Source organism: Helianthus annuus, chromosome 6, assembly GCF_002127325.2.
Source record: "Helianthus annuus cultivar XRQ/B chromosome 6, HanXRQr2.0-SUNRISE, whole genome shotgun sequence".
Lineage (NCBI taxonomy): Eukaryota > Viridiplantae > Streptophyta > Magnoliopsida > Asterales > Asteraceae > Helianthus > Helianthus annuus.
The window spans coordinates 81,282,210-81,295,013 of record NC_035438.2 but is presented as its reverse complement, the minus strand read 5'-3'; the positions used below and the strand labels follow the sequence as shown (position 1 = coordinate 81,295,013).

At 38.1% G+C, this 12,804-nt stretch overlaps 1 non-coding gene across 1 annotated transcript; it reads left to right on the top strand.

Moving 5' to 3' along the window:
- The first annotated feature begins 606 nt into the window (after positions 1-606).
- LOC118479970 lies at positions 607-713 on the top strand. Its single transcript, XR_004861612.1, has one exon. It is a non-coding gene; the product is annotated as a small nucleolar RNA R71 (small nucleolar RNA).
- Positions 714-12,804: the final 12,091 nt, after the last annotated feature.

Genomic DNA, 12,804 nt, shown 5'->3' with positions numbered 1-12,804 from the left:
TTCTTTTTAGTGTCGGAGATGAGGCGAGATACAGTATCTTCAAGCCTTTCTCGTCCACTTTGTTGTTGAGGGAAATTTTGTGACTCATTTCTTGGTTGTTGAAAGTTTGTTCGTTGATTTAGGCTTAGTTGGTTACTACTATTGCCGGGTTCTCTCCAACGAAGGTTAGGGTGGTTACGCCATCCTTGGTTGTAGGTGCCCGTTGGAGGACCCGACGGCCTAGTTCTATTATCAATGTAGTTTACCGATTCTGGTTGATCGTCTATTTCTTTCATACAACTCCAATTTTCATGTGGCCCACCACACCCTTCACAAGCCATAACCGAGGCCGTTTTTGCCATTTCTAACTTTTTAATTTTTGAAGAAAGGGCCTCAATTTGGGCTTGTAAAGAAGTGCTTTCATCAACCTTATGGGCGCCCGGGGCAATAGATTTATTACCTCGGGGAGTGTGCCATTGAAAATTGTTTTGAGTAATTTACTCAATTTGATTGTATATTTCATGTGGGCGGCGGTTACCTAAAAGTCCCCCGGAGCTTGAGTCAAGTGTTTGTCTTGTGTGTGGAAACAACCCATTATAGAAAGTGGATACTTGTTGCCATATCGCAAGACCGTGATGAGGACACTTTCGCAATAGCTCCTTGAACCTTTCCCAAGTTTCATATAAGGATTCCCCGTCCTCTTGTGAATATGTATTAATTTCAGTCATTAATTTAGCCGTTTTAGCGGGAGGGAAATACTTATATAGAAATTTTTGGACTAGTTCATCCCAGGTGTTTACCGATTGTAGGACCGGTTTTGGCACCGTTCGATTGCGCAACGAACGTTTCACGTGCGGAATCCGTGAACGAACGTGACCGAACACACAATAACGTACTTTTAATGTGATTCCATTGCTAACTTTGACAAGAATGATACAAGAATCACAAATCTATAACTTTCTCTCTCTACTTTCTCTCTCTAGAAAGTCTTCTCCAAGTCTTCTCCAACTCTAACTCAAAATCTCTAACTAAAATCATGACATATCTCCTATTTATATGGTCAAGGCAACTTAATGAAAGTTCTCATTAATTACAAGTTTGCCACCTTGCCATTTCTAACTAAATATGACATAATGCGCTTGATTTCTTCCCGGCTTTTCACTATGACGCGGATTGACGAAGGCGATAGACAAAATATGCATCAACAATCTCCCCCTTGGATATTGCCGTAGTCAATCTCGTAGTGAAACTCGTAACAACTTGTCTTTCTCTCTCTCTAAGACTCGAACAAAGATGTAGTCGACAGACAACTGCACTAACAAACTCCCCCTTGAATGTTGACGGAATCTTCAGTGAGAGTCTTCAATCATTCACAGCACCTCCTAGTCTCATAACTCCAGTACCGGCAGTTAACAGCAATGTGTCCATGATAGCCGCAGCTGTAACACACTCTGTTATCGTACCTATCACCATTTTTAGTCCAAACACTCAGATCAAAACATTGTTTGGCTTGGTGATATTCTTTTCTCAAATCTGATGAATTTAGCTTTTGAGCACTATGGTTGGATGATCGATCTGATGACTTTTTACTATCTTTTTGTTTCTATTCCACTTTCTTCTTCAAAGGTTTCTGTTTAGAACATTCACCTTTTTCAGTCGATTGTAGAACAGATTTCTGAGATTTTTCTTTCAAATTTAAAACCAATTTTTGTTTTTCAATTTTAACCTTTTTATCATCAGATTTTCCATCACAACCTTCAACTTTGACATGATCAAAGTTTGTGACTTTGTCACTCATTGGAACAGAGTTGATTGGTTTTGGACAAGGAATATTCAACTTGTCAGATGAAGTCACAAAACCGATCAATTTCTTTTCAAGTTCATCAATTCTGTTCCTCGAATTCTCAGCTTCATTTTCAAGCTGAGAGATTCTTTCAAGATGAGACTTGATTGAATTTTCATTTTCATTTTTCAAATTTTCAAGAACAGATTTCTCATTCATCAACACTTTTATCTGTTCCTGAAATTTTGATTCACTTGCTTTCAAGTTTTTGTTTTCCAGCTTAATCCAGAAATCCTCATCTTCTGACGATTTCTTTTTGCTTCCAAACTCCTTTTCTAGCTCTTTGATTTTCTTTCGAGCACATTCACCTTCCTTTTCAAGTTTAATGATTTTCTGAAGATGGGAATTTATCATTTTCTGTTTTTCAATGTTGTTTTGGCTAAAAACATTTCTCCCATCTTCAAGAATTTTCAGTTGATTTTGAAATTCTTTTTCACTTCTTGATTTTTCAACTTCAAAATTTTTAATTTTCTCTTCAAAAATCTTTTCTTTTTCTTTCAATTTCTTGTTTTCAAATGTCAAACTGTTCAAATTACTTAACAGTTTGTCATTTTCAGCTTTCAATTTTTCATAATTTTCCTGAACCATAAGAATCTGTTTATCATCAGCTTGCTTCACATCTTCTAACTTCTTGACCTCTAATGCCAAACTTTCCGCATCTTTGACAAATTTGTCATTATCGGTCTTCAAGTTGTCACATTTTGAGCATGCTGATGCTGAACTAGAAGATCCAAACTCTACAGATTCTTCAATCCTTGGAGTATCCTTTGTTTCCATCTTGTCGATTCCTGCACGAAAGAGTTTAACAAAATCAAAAGGATTCAGATTATCATCAATATAACATTTCCTTTTGATATCATATTTCAGAATACTCTTTGTTGCAAGAAAATCACAAACTCTTCGATCAACTTCAATGAGAACATCCAGCTCCAATCTATGTAAATTCTTTTCCATCTCAGACAAAAATTCCCTCCTTTTCTTTTCTTCCTTATACCATTCTGCTCTAATTTCATTAAAGAACTGATGTGGAGAAAGCTTGGGAAAGAAATCTTTCTGTTTTAGCTCAACCATAAACTCATCCCATTTAGTAGGTAATGCAGTTGTCAATTTTGATAGATATTCATCATTTGACAGCCTAATACCCCTATTCCACATATTATCCGTTAAGATTTTAAACCGATTTTCTATCTCTTTCAACGTTTCCTCCTTTTGGCATATGAATAATTCAAAACTTTTAACCCAAGTGTCCGTACTCACATTTCTATAATCGGTATCCATATTTCTCATATACCAATTGTTAAAATCCTCTAGCATATTGTTTTCTTGTTCATCAAATACCATTGCCATTTTTCGCAAAAACAAACCCGACACGTGTTTACCTTCAAATGGCGGTGCTTAAGCTAAAAGTTAAAAGGGCCGTGTGGGTTGGGCCTTTTTGCTTAGGATTGGCTAATAATGGCTGTGTAACAATTCAACAATTATGGGCGATATGGGATTGGGCGGTGTATAGGAGCTTGTTGATTGGCCCAAATATTTAGTGGGCGGCAGGTATCATTTGTTAAACGGTGCAAATGTTCTGTCTATTTAATGGGCTGCAATTGGTCAGATAATGTGAATGGGGCGGTGGGCGGTATTGATTGGTTCTTAGAAGGTAATGGGTCGGTGGGTTTGGGCTTCACATGAATCACCAAAATCTTTAAACAACCAGTGGCCGACACTTAACTGACAAGTGGGGCGGCAAAATAACAACAATTGGGCCACCAAACCTCACCGAAACTATGATTTGTGCAGCATAATAGTCCACTTCAAGACTTTTTAACCCACAAATATTCGAATTATCACTTTAGCCGACAACCTGCAAACCTGTAAGATCAAATCATCACGTGAAAGTGATGACACAACAGCGAACCAGGAATATCAAACCTTTGAGCGGACCAACTTATGACTAAAAGGCGATCCACATTTAATGATTTTGGAGCGGTTCACACGTATGATCTAATAAGCGGTTCAGAAGTGACTTATCAGCGATCCAGAACACTTTCACACCTTTTGAGCGGTTCAGAAGTATCTTTTGGAGCGGTTCACCCTTGTGTCATAAAAGCGATCCTGAGGTGTTCAAAAAGGCGATCCACAGCTGCGAATTCGGACCGAAAAATCGAGATTTCTCCAAAACGGCTTGGAGTTTCGAGTTGAAATTTGGTAGGATTGTAGATCGGGTCTAAACGCACAACATATCCAAAAATCAGGCGATTTGGACCGTATTTACCTGTTCAATTTGACGTTTTTCAGTAAAAAACGTAAGAAATAAGTAGAAAGTGATGAAATTGACAAAATCGGATCTGATTTGGCTCTGAATCGGTACGAAAATGATGTGTTTGATCAAGCAATCGAGCTCCTAGCTCTGATACCACTTGTAGGATCGTTTGCTGACCCAATGAGTCGTTCAGAAGAGCACTTAGACTAGTTCAGAGGCGGAATTCATTGAATTAGTCTTTGTAAAGCTTGATTTCACACTTTAACGTCTCCTGTATTGATTATATATCAGATTACGAGTTCGCGGAGACAAACAGACAGGGCTTCGCCTTTACACCTTGGAAAACACACACACCTCAGCTCCTGGAACCGCCCATATGACACCTATATATAGGAGTCATGGGCCGCTCATATGGACAAGTCCATATGAGCGAACCTAACAGGTGACAGATGAGTGGTCCACTATGAATGCCACAAAAGCGATCCAGCTCAACTACCCTATAAGCAGTCCTACATCTAATACATGATTTCTCGTTTATCGTTTACTATACAATCAACCCTATCCTAAGACTCGAACTAAGATGTAGTCGACAGACAACTGCACCAACAGACTCCCCCTTGAATGTTGACGGAATCTTCAGTGAGAGTCCTCAATCATTCCCAGCTCTTCACTCTTGTTCGATCTTCTTCAGGAACTCAGCCTGGAATCAAATTTTCTACAGAATTTTCTTCCTGAAATCATATGCCTGGATCTTTCTCTGGTTTTAACTTTCGTCAGACTCCCCCTATCATCATGCTAGGATCTTTGTCTGGAAATCGTTATCACCATTGAAATCAACTCCTGGCTTTCTCGGTTTAAGCTCTTCTCTGGTTCTGATGTGTCTCCTGGCTATTCGTAGCAACAGGATCAGAAACCTACAAAACTCAACCATACTATTACAAACTAATACAATTTGCAATTCAATTTAATGACTCAGCAAATCATATAAGAAAAATTATGAAGATCAAACTGTAGGTTACCATTCAACTTAGTCATCAAGTTAATGAACCAATTTTGCATTTCAAATCTTCACAATTTCACACTCTCTCCCAAACCACAAATTCAACATGTTTAGCACTTGAAATGTTGAAAATCAGTTCTTCACACTCTGTTGTCGAAAATCTTTTTGTAGTTTTCAAATCTTCAAACAAAAATACAATATTTTTGGATTTTTGAATTTAATGAAACACAAAAATGAACACTATTTTTGAGAGATTGTGCAAGAGGATCATATCGGTTTTTTGAGACATATCACCAACACCGTTGATCTTGATTAATCAGCAAATGTTAAAAACAAATTTACTTCTGATTGTCAGTATTGTTGTCCACTTAAACCTCTACACATGTTTTCAATTGATTCAAGATACGTATTTAATGTTTTAGAACTTGAACTTATTTGAGTGTCCCACCTCTTGAATATACTCCCGTATCCAGATCCCAATATTCTGATCTACAGGTAAGTATAACTACAAATGATATCTGTATATAAATTAAGGGAAAAATGCGAGAACTGAGGGATCTCAGGTCAGAACTTCCGTTCAGCAGAGAGATATCAGCTTCGACTTAGCAGTGGGTCCCCTTTAGAGGATCTTTTCAGCTACAACAACTGATCATCAATTTTATTGTCTAATCAGCTGAGGGCTTTATGCTATGTTTCAAGCATATTGAAGCAACTATTAGCCAGGGACTAGGTCAGAACTACCGTTCAGCAGAAGTCCCGGAATAATACCCCAGACATCATTTGAGTATAAGAACCTAGTATTCCAGAATAAGAAACCTTTCAAACGAGATTTCAGGGGTTACCTATATATCCAAGTAGTGTTCCCCACAAAATAAGTAAGTTTTGATTTTATGTTTATATCTCGAATACAATTTACTAACTGTGTGAAGCCTACTGACACATCATTAGTAAGACTTGTTTAAAAACAATTTTGTCTTTACAAATCTCTAGCATGCTGTGATAGTCCACCAATGTACTATCATCTCCTCTGTTTGCAACAAAACTCATTTTCATTTTTCAATTTTTTTTAAATTTTTCAAAATTTTAATACTCCCCCTAAAATCAAAATATGTTTCAATTTTGATTTTCTGAAGAAAAAAAAAATTGAAAACAAACTATACAAGAAACTTGACAACATAATGTGAATTACCTCAATTCACCATTCTCGTGCAAAAACAATCAGAACTCCCCCTCACAACAAACTATTTTCCCATAATGATTTCAAAACACTTAAGTTTTTTTCAATCAAAATGGTTTTTCTGGAAAAATTAGTTTGTGTTCCAACCATTTGTAGATTTGGGGTTATCTCATCATCTCGTTTTCTTCAAATCTTTTAAAGATTTATCATTTCCAGTTTTATCATAAACCATCAGTAGAAAATCAAGTACAACTTAATGTCCCTGATTTACCACTTATGAGGCGAAAAATCACCAAAGTGAAATTTCTCAAGAAATGTGCCGATTCATGATCCACGATACCAACTTGGGATCTCCGGCAAGTCAGGTTTTTCTATTTAAACAATTTCACCCAAGCCTGACTGCCCTTGGGTGATTTTGAATTCTTGCTCAACAATGGTGGAAAGTTTTTCTCATCCATCGTTAAACTAGAATTCTCGACTTTTACCTTAACCAATGGCTCCTCTGGTTTTATCATACCAGAATCATTGCCTGCAGGTGGCTTTTTCGACTTTGATCTGTCAGATTCATCGCCGACCTTTTCTTTCTTTTTCTCCTCTTTTGTCCTCAGATTTGTATCTGATGAATTCTTTTTGCTCAACTTTGCAGATGAAGGAGTAGATTCATCAGAACTATTAATCTGTTTGTCCCGTGAACCCGAGGACAAAATCTTCTCGAGATATTCTCTCGCTTTCTTTCTTTTCTTCCTCAGTCTGTCTTTCTGCCCCTGTGAAAGCTTTACTTTCTTTTCTTGAGTTGCCTGTTCTTGAACTTTAGGTTTCAGAACCTTCTGTTCCTGGGGCTTGACTTTGACTGGAATCTTTTTTGCCGATTTCTGAGAATTAGCCCTCCATCTTTCATTCGATCTCCTTGGGCAATCTCTGGCAATGTGACCTTTGATGTTGCAATTAAAGCACCTCCTGGTCTCAACACTCCAATACCGGCAGTTAACAGCAATGTGTCCATGATAGCCGCAGCTGTAGCACATTCTGTTATCATACCTATCACCAATTTTAGTCCAAATGCTCAGATCAAAGCATTGTTTGGCTTGGTGATACTCTTTTCTCAAATCTGATGAATTTAGCTTTTGAGCACTATGGTTGGATGATCGATCTGATGACTTTTTACTATCTTTTTGTTTCTGTTCCACTTTCTTTTTCAAAGGTTTCTGTTTAGAACATTCACCTTTTTCAGTCAATTGTAGAACAGATTTCTGAGATTTTTCTTTCAAGTTTAAAACCAATTTTTGTTTTTCAATTTTAACCTTTTTATCATCAGATTTTCCATCACAACCTTCAACTTTGTTACTCATTGGAACAGAGTTGATTGGTTTTGGACAAGGAATATTCAACTTGTCAGATGAAGTCACAAAACCGATCAATTTCTTTTCAAGTTCATCAATTCTGTTCCTCGAATTCTCAGCTTCACTTTCAAGCTGAGAGATTCTTTCAAGATGAGACTTGATTGAATTTTCATTTTCATTTTTCAAATTTTCAAGAACAGATTTCTCATTCATCAAAATTTTTATCTGTTCTTGAAATTTTGATTCACTTGCTTTCAGGTTTTTGTTTTCCAGCTTAATCCAGAAATCCTCATCTTCTGACGATTTCTTTTTGCTTTCAAACTCTATTTCAAGCTCTTTGATTTTCTTTCTCGCATTTTCACATTCTTTCTCCAAATTTATGATTTTCTGAAGATGAGAATTGATCAGTTTTTGCTTCTCAATATTGTTTTGACTAAAAACATTTCTCCCATCTTCAAGAATTTTCAGTTGATTTTGAAATTCTTTTTCATTTTTTGATTGTTCAATTTCAAAATTCTTAATTTTCTTTTCAAACATCTTTTCCTTTTCTTTCAATTTCTTGTTTTCAAATGTCAAACTGTTCAAACCATCCAACAGTTTGTCATTTTCAGTTTTCAACTTCTCACAATTTTCCTTCATATTACGAATCTGATTATCATCAGTCTGTTTCTCATTTCTCAACTTCTTGATCTCCAATGCCAAACTTTCCGCATCTTTGACAAGTTTGTCATTGTAGGTCTTCAAGTTGTCACATTTGAAACATACTGATGCAGAACTTGAAATTTCATTTTCCACAGATTCTACATCCTTTGGAGTGTCCTTTGTTTCCATCTTGTATGTACCTGCACAAACAATTTTCACAAAATCAAGAGGTTTTAGATTTTCATCAATATAACATCCTCTTTTATAATCATATTTCATGTTTTGTATTGCACCAAAACATATGCAAATTCTCTTATCGATTTCAGTAATTACATCCAAATTGATTTTATCTAGATTTCCCAGATTCAGTTTTTCAAGATTCTCTTTTACTCTATTCATCAATATCTTCTTTTTATCAAAATTTTTATAATAACGTTTTTGAAGTTTACTGATGAAATCAGATGGATGTAATTTTGAGAATTTAGGTTTTTGTTTTAGCTCCTTTAAAACATCATCCCATTCAGCAGGTAAAGCAGCCTCCAACTTTAATGTCTTTTCAGTATCTGTCAAATTTATATCAAATGATTTTAACTTCTCCTTCATATAATCAAATCTTTTTTCCATCTCTTTCAAACTCTCATTCTGTTGACAAGCAAAATTTTCAAGTCGGAGAGTCCAAATATGTTTATCATCTTGATCAAATGAATTCGTACGATATCTTCCAAATCCATTTATCCTTCCAACAAAATCATTTTCTCTCTCGTCAAATACCATCGTCATTTTTCACAAGCGAATCAACAATATGTCAGATAAGCGGACCAGACGAGGGATATCCAAATAAGCGATTCACAGTCAAACGTATAAGCGGTCCAGACTTTGTTTGAATAAGCGGTCCAGACAAGCGATCCAAACTATTCCAAATAAGCGGTTCAGAACCAATCCAGATAAGCGGTCCAGAAATAGTTCGTTCGAGCGAGCCAAGAATTATCCGTCCGAATGAGCGATCCAAGACCTTGTCTGGATAAGCGGTTCGGGAATTTGTTCGGATGAGCGGTTCAAGCTATGTTCGAACGAGCGGTTCACACACTGATCAGATAAGCGGTTCAAGCAATTTAACTTGGAGCGGTTCTCAAATGTTCAGATAAGCGGTTCCAAACAATTGGTTTCGAGCGGTCCAACAATGTTCAGAAACGCGATCCCATTTCAAACATCAATTTGATCCACTAAAACTTCGAATTTTGATCTGAAACTTTCCAGGGTTTGTCACGGTACTATTGCGCACAATCCCTGAGATTTTCAGTAAATTTCGACCGTGAAATCTCTTTGAATCAGAAAAGAAGGTGTAGAAGTGAGAATTTCAAGCGAAAATCGAGCTAAACGGTAAGAACTCTTCCTCCTGAGCTCTGATACGACATGTAGGATCGTTTGCTGACCCAATGAGTCGTTCAGAAGAGCACTTAGACTAGTTCAGAGGCGGAATTCATTGAATTAGTCTTTGTAAAGCTTGATTTCACACTTTAACGTCTCCTGTATTGATTATATATCAGATTACAAGTTCGCGGAGACAAACAGACAGGGCTTCGCCTTTACACCTTGGAAAACACACACACCTCAGCTCCTGGAACCGCCCATATGACACCTATATATAGGAGTCATGGGCCGCTCATATGGACAAGTCCATATGAGCGAACCTAACAGGTGACAGATGAGTGGTCCACTATGAATGCCACAAAAGCGATCCAGCTCAACTACCCTATAAGCGGTCCTACATCTAATACATGATTTCTCGTTTATCGTTTACTATACAATCAACCCTATCCTAAGACTCGAACTAAGATGTAGTCGACAGACAACTGCACCAACACCGATCCAACCGGGAGGGCGTTGAGCCAAGCTTTTGCTCGGTCTTTTAGTGAAAAAGGAAACATTCGGAGGCGGATGGCGTCATTTGAAGCTCCATTGATCCGAAAGGTATCACATATTTCTAAGAAATTAGTAATATGTAGATGGGGATCCTCGTCCGCAAGCCCATGGAAGGTTGCGGATTTTTGAAGCATTTGTATGAAATGTGGCCGAAGTTCGAAGTTATTGGCTTCGACATTCGGTGCATTGATAGCGGCGCCGAGATTACCTACAGTGGGTTGTCGATAATCCATGAGGGTACGTTGGTCCGCCATTGGAAGTGGTTCCCCCGAAACTTTCTCTTGGTTTTTAGCTTTAAGCCTTTTTCTGAGAAAGCGTTCGGGTTCTTCTAGAGGTTCTTTTATGTCTTTATTAGAACTGGAGCTCATACACTACGTAGAGGTGGCGTTTGGTTCCAAGTCCTGCAACAAAAACAAAAAAGAATGTTGGTCAGAAAGTTCACCACGGCCCCGTGCTCAGTGAACACGGCCCGTGGTCGGAGTTACAGTGATTGTTTTCCGGATCCCTGTTACTGGAAAGTTGGACACGGCCCCGTGTTGCACCGATACGGCCCCGTGGTCAGCCTTCTGTAACTCGGAAAATTAAAAACTGCCAGTAACACTGCTGGGCACGGCCCGTGTCCGACCAGGCACGGCCCGTGCTGAGCTCTGCAGAAGCTGAAAAATTAAGAAAATCTAAAAAAAATAAAAGAAAATAGAAAAAGTGATTAGGCCGTTGATCCTAACTTTCTTAAAATCCTTGTGTCCCCGGCAACAGCGCCAAAAACTTGATGCGTGTTAGTGTGTATATGTTTTAGGTGTATATTTTAAGCCCTTTTACACTTTTTAGCCAAGTTTTAAATTTATAAAACACGATATTTACTAACACTAAACACACATATGGGCAAGTGCACCCATCGTGGACGTAGTATAGTGTTGGTAAGATACCGAGGTCGTCCAAGGACACAAGAGCTTTTAGTACCGGTTTATCCTCAACGTCTAATCAAATCAAAATGTTAGAAAAAGATTTTTAAACTAAGAAAATGAAACTAACTAAAATGCTGAAAATAAAAATAAAAGTAAAAACAGATAGACAAGATGAATCACTTGGATCCGACTCGTGTGTTAGTGTAACCTTCGATTATTTTCGCACTTTTGCACTTGTTTAAGAGATTATCTTAGTTATTGTAGTAGGCCCCTCTTTTGAAGGCGACGTTACCCTCAACCCAGTAGTTTGAGTCAGCAGGGATACAATCCTAAAGGGTCGGATTATTGAAAGATAATTAATTAAGTTATTAATGCATAATGTGGTAGGCCCCTCTTTTGAAGGCGACGTTACCCTCGGCTAAGTAGTCTGAGTCAGCAAGGATACAGTCCTAAGTGGCCGGGTTAAAGTTTTAATAGTAGTCCAACTTATGAGGGGATCAAAGAGTTTGGACCCCCGCCATCCAATACCTTTGGGTATTGAAGGAGGCCCTACTAAATTTGACCCAGGTCCTTAGCAGGATCTATACACTGAACAATGGCAAGACTCTTACCAAACCGTTCCCTTAACCCCCGACCAGGTAGCCAACATACCTCCATATAGACCGTGGAGATATGAATGGTGAAAATCTTTTATTTTATATAGACAGTAAAATAATGCCAAGACACCACGGACAAACAATAAGGAAGAATCACCTTCAACATAAGAAACTAGTAATTAAAGTCATTAATACAAAACCAATTAAAAAGTGCACAAGATTAAAAATAAAAAGTATTACACTAAACACTTGTCTTCACCAAGTGATGTAAGAGACTTAGGCAAACATGGCCTTTGATTGTCAAGAACTCTTACGATCAATCTTGGATCCCGAGATGACTCACACACTCTATGATGGACAATGGATGATGGTGGTGGATGATGGTGTTGTGATGGTGGTGGGTGGTGGGTGAAGTGTGAGAGTGGTGGTGTGCCAAGGGATGAGTTGAAATGGCTCCAAGCACTCCTATTTATAGGCTGAACAGAAGCTTGGGCACGACCCCGTGTCCTTCTGACACTCTCTCTCTTCATTAATTGTAATTCGCAATTACCATAAATGCGCCTGCAGCAACCTGACCACGCCCCCGTGTCCGCTGGGCACGGCCCCGTGGTGGGCAATAGAAGCTTCTATAGGTTTGTCTTTTCTGCTGCTTCTTGGGCGCGGCCCCGTGCTCGCTGAGCACGGGGCGTGTTCAGTCTTCTGGCTTCTATGTTTTGCTTGGGGAGATGCTGTTGAGGGGTCAGGCATATCACTTTTGTTCCTTTTCTTGTATTTTTGTTAGATTTTGCTGTCTTTTGCTTCTTTTGTTATTTTGAGCTCATTTAATCCTGAAAACAAAAAAGGAAGACAAAAGCATACGTTTTCCAACATTAGTACTAAAAAGGGTTAGTTTTAAGCCACAATTGATGTAATTTATATGTTGCATTTTGTGCACATCATCTTCAACCTTGGGCTTTGGTTCATTAATAGTTACCTGTGCCATATTAATGACACAACCTTTCTTCAAACACCTTGACGCCTTAAGCATCGACAATTGCTTAGGCAGCCCATACTGAGTATTTCCTTGTATTGTGAGTGGCTCACCATACAGAGTCTTGATAACCACAAGTGGTATACACAAGATCTCTAGAGATCTCTACAAGATC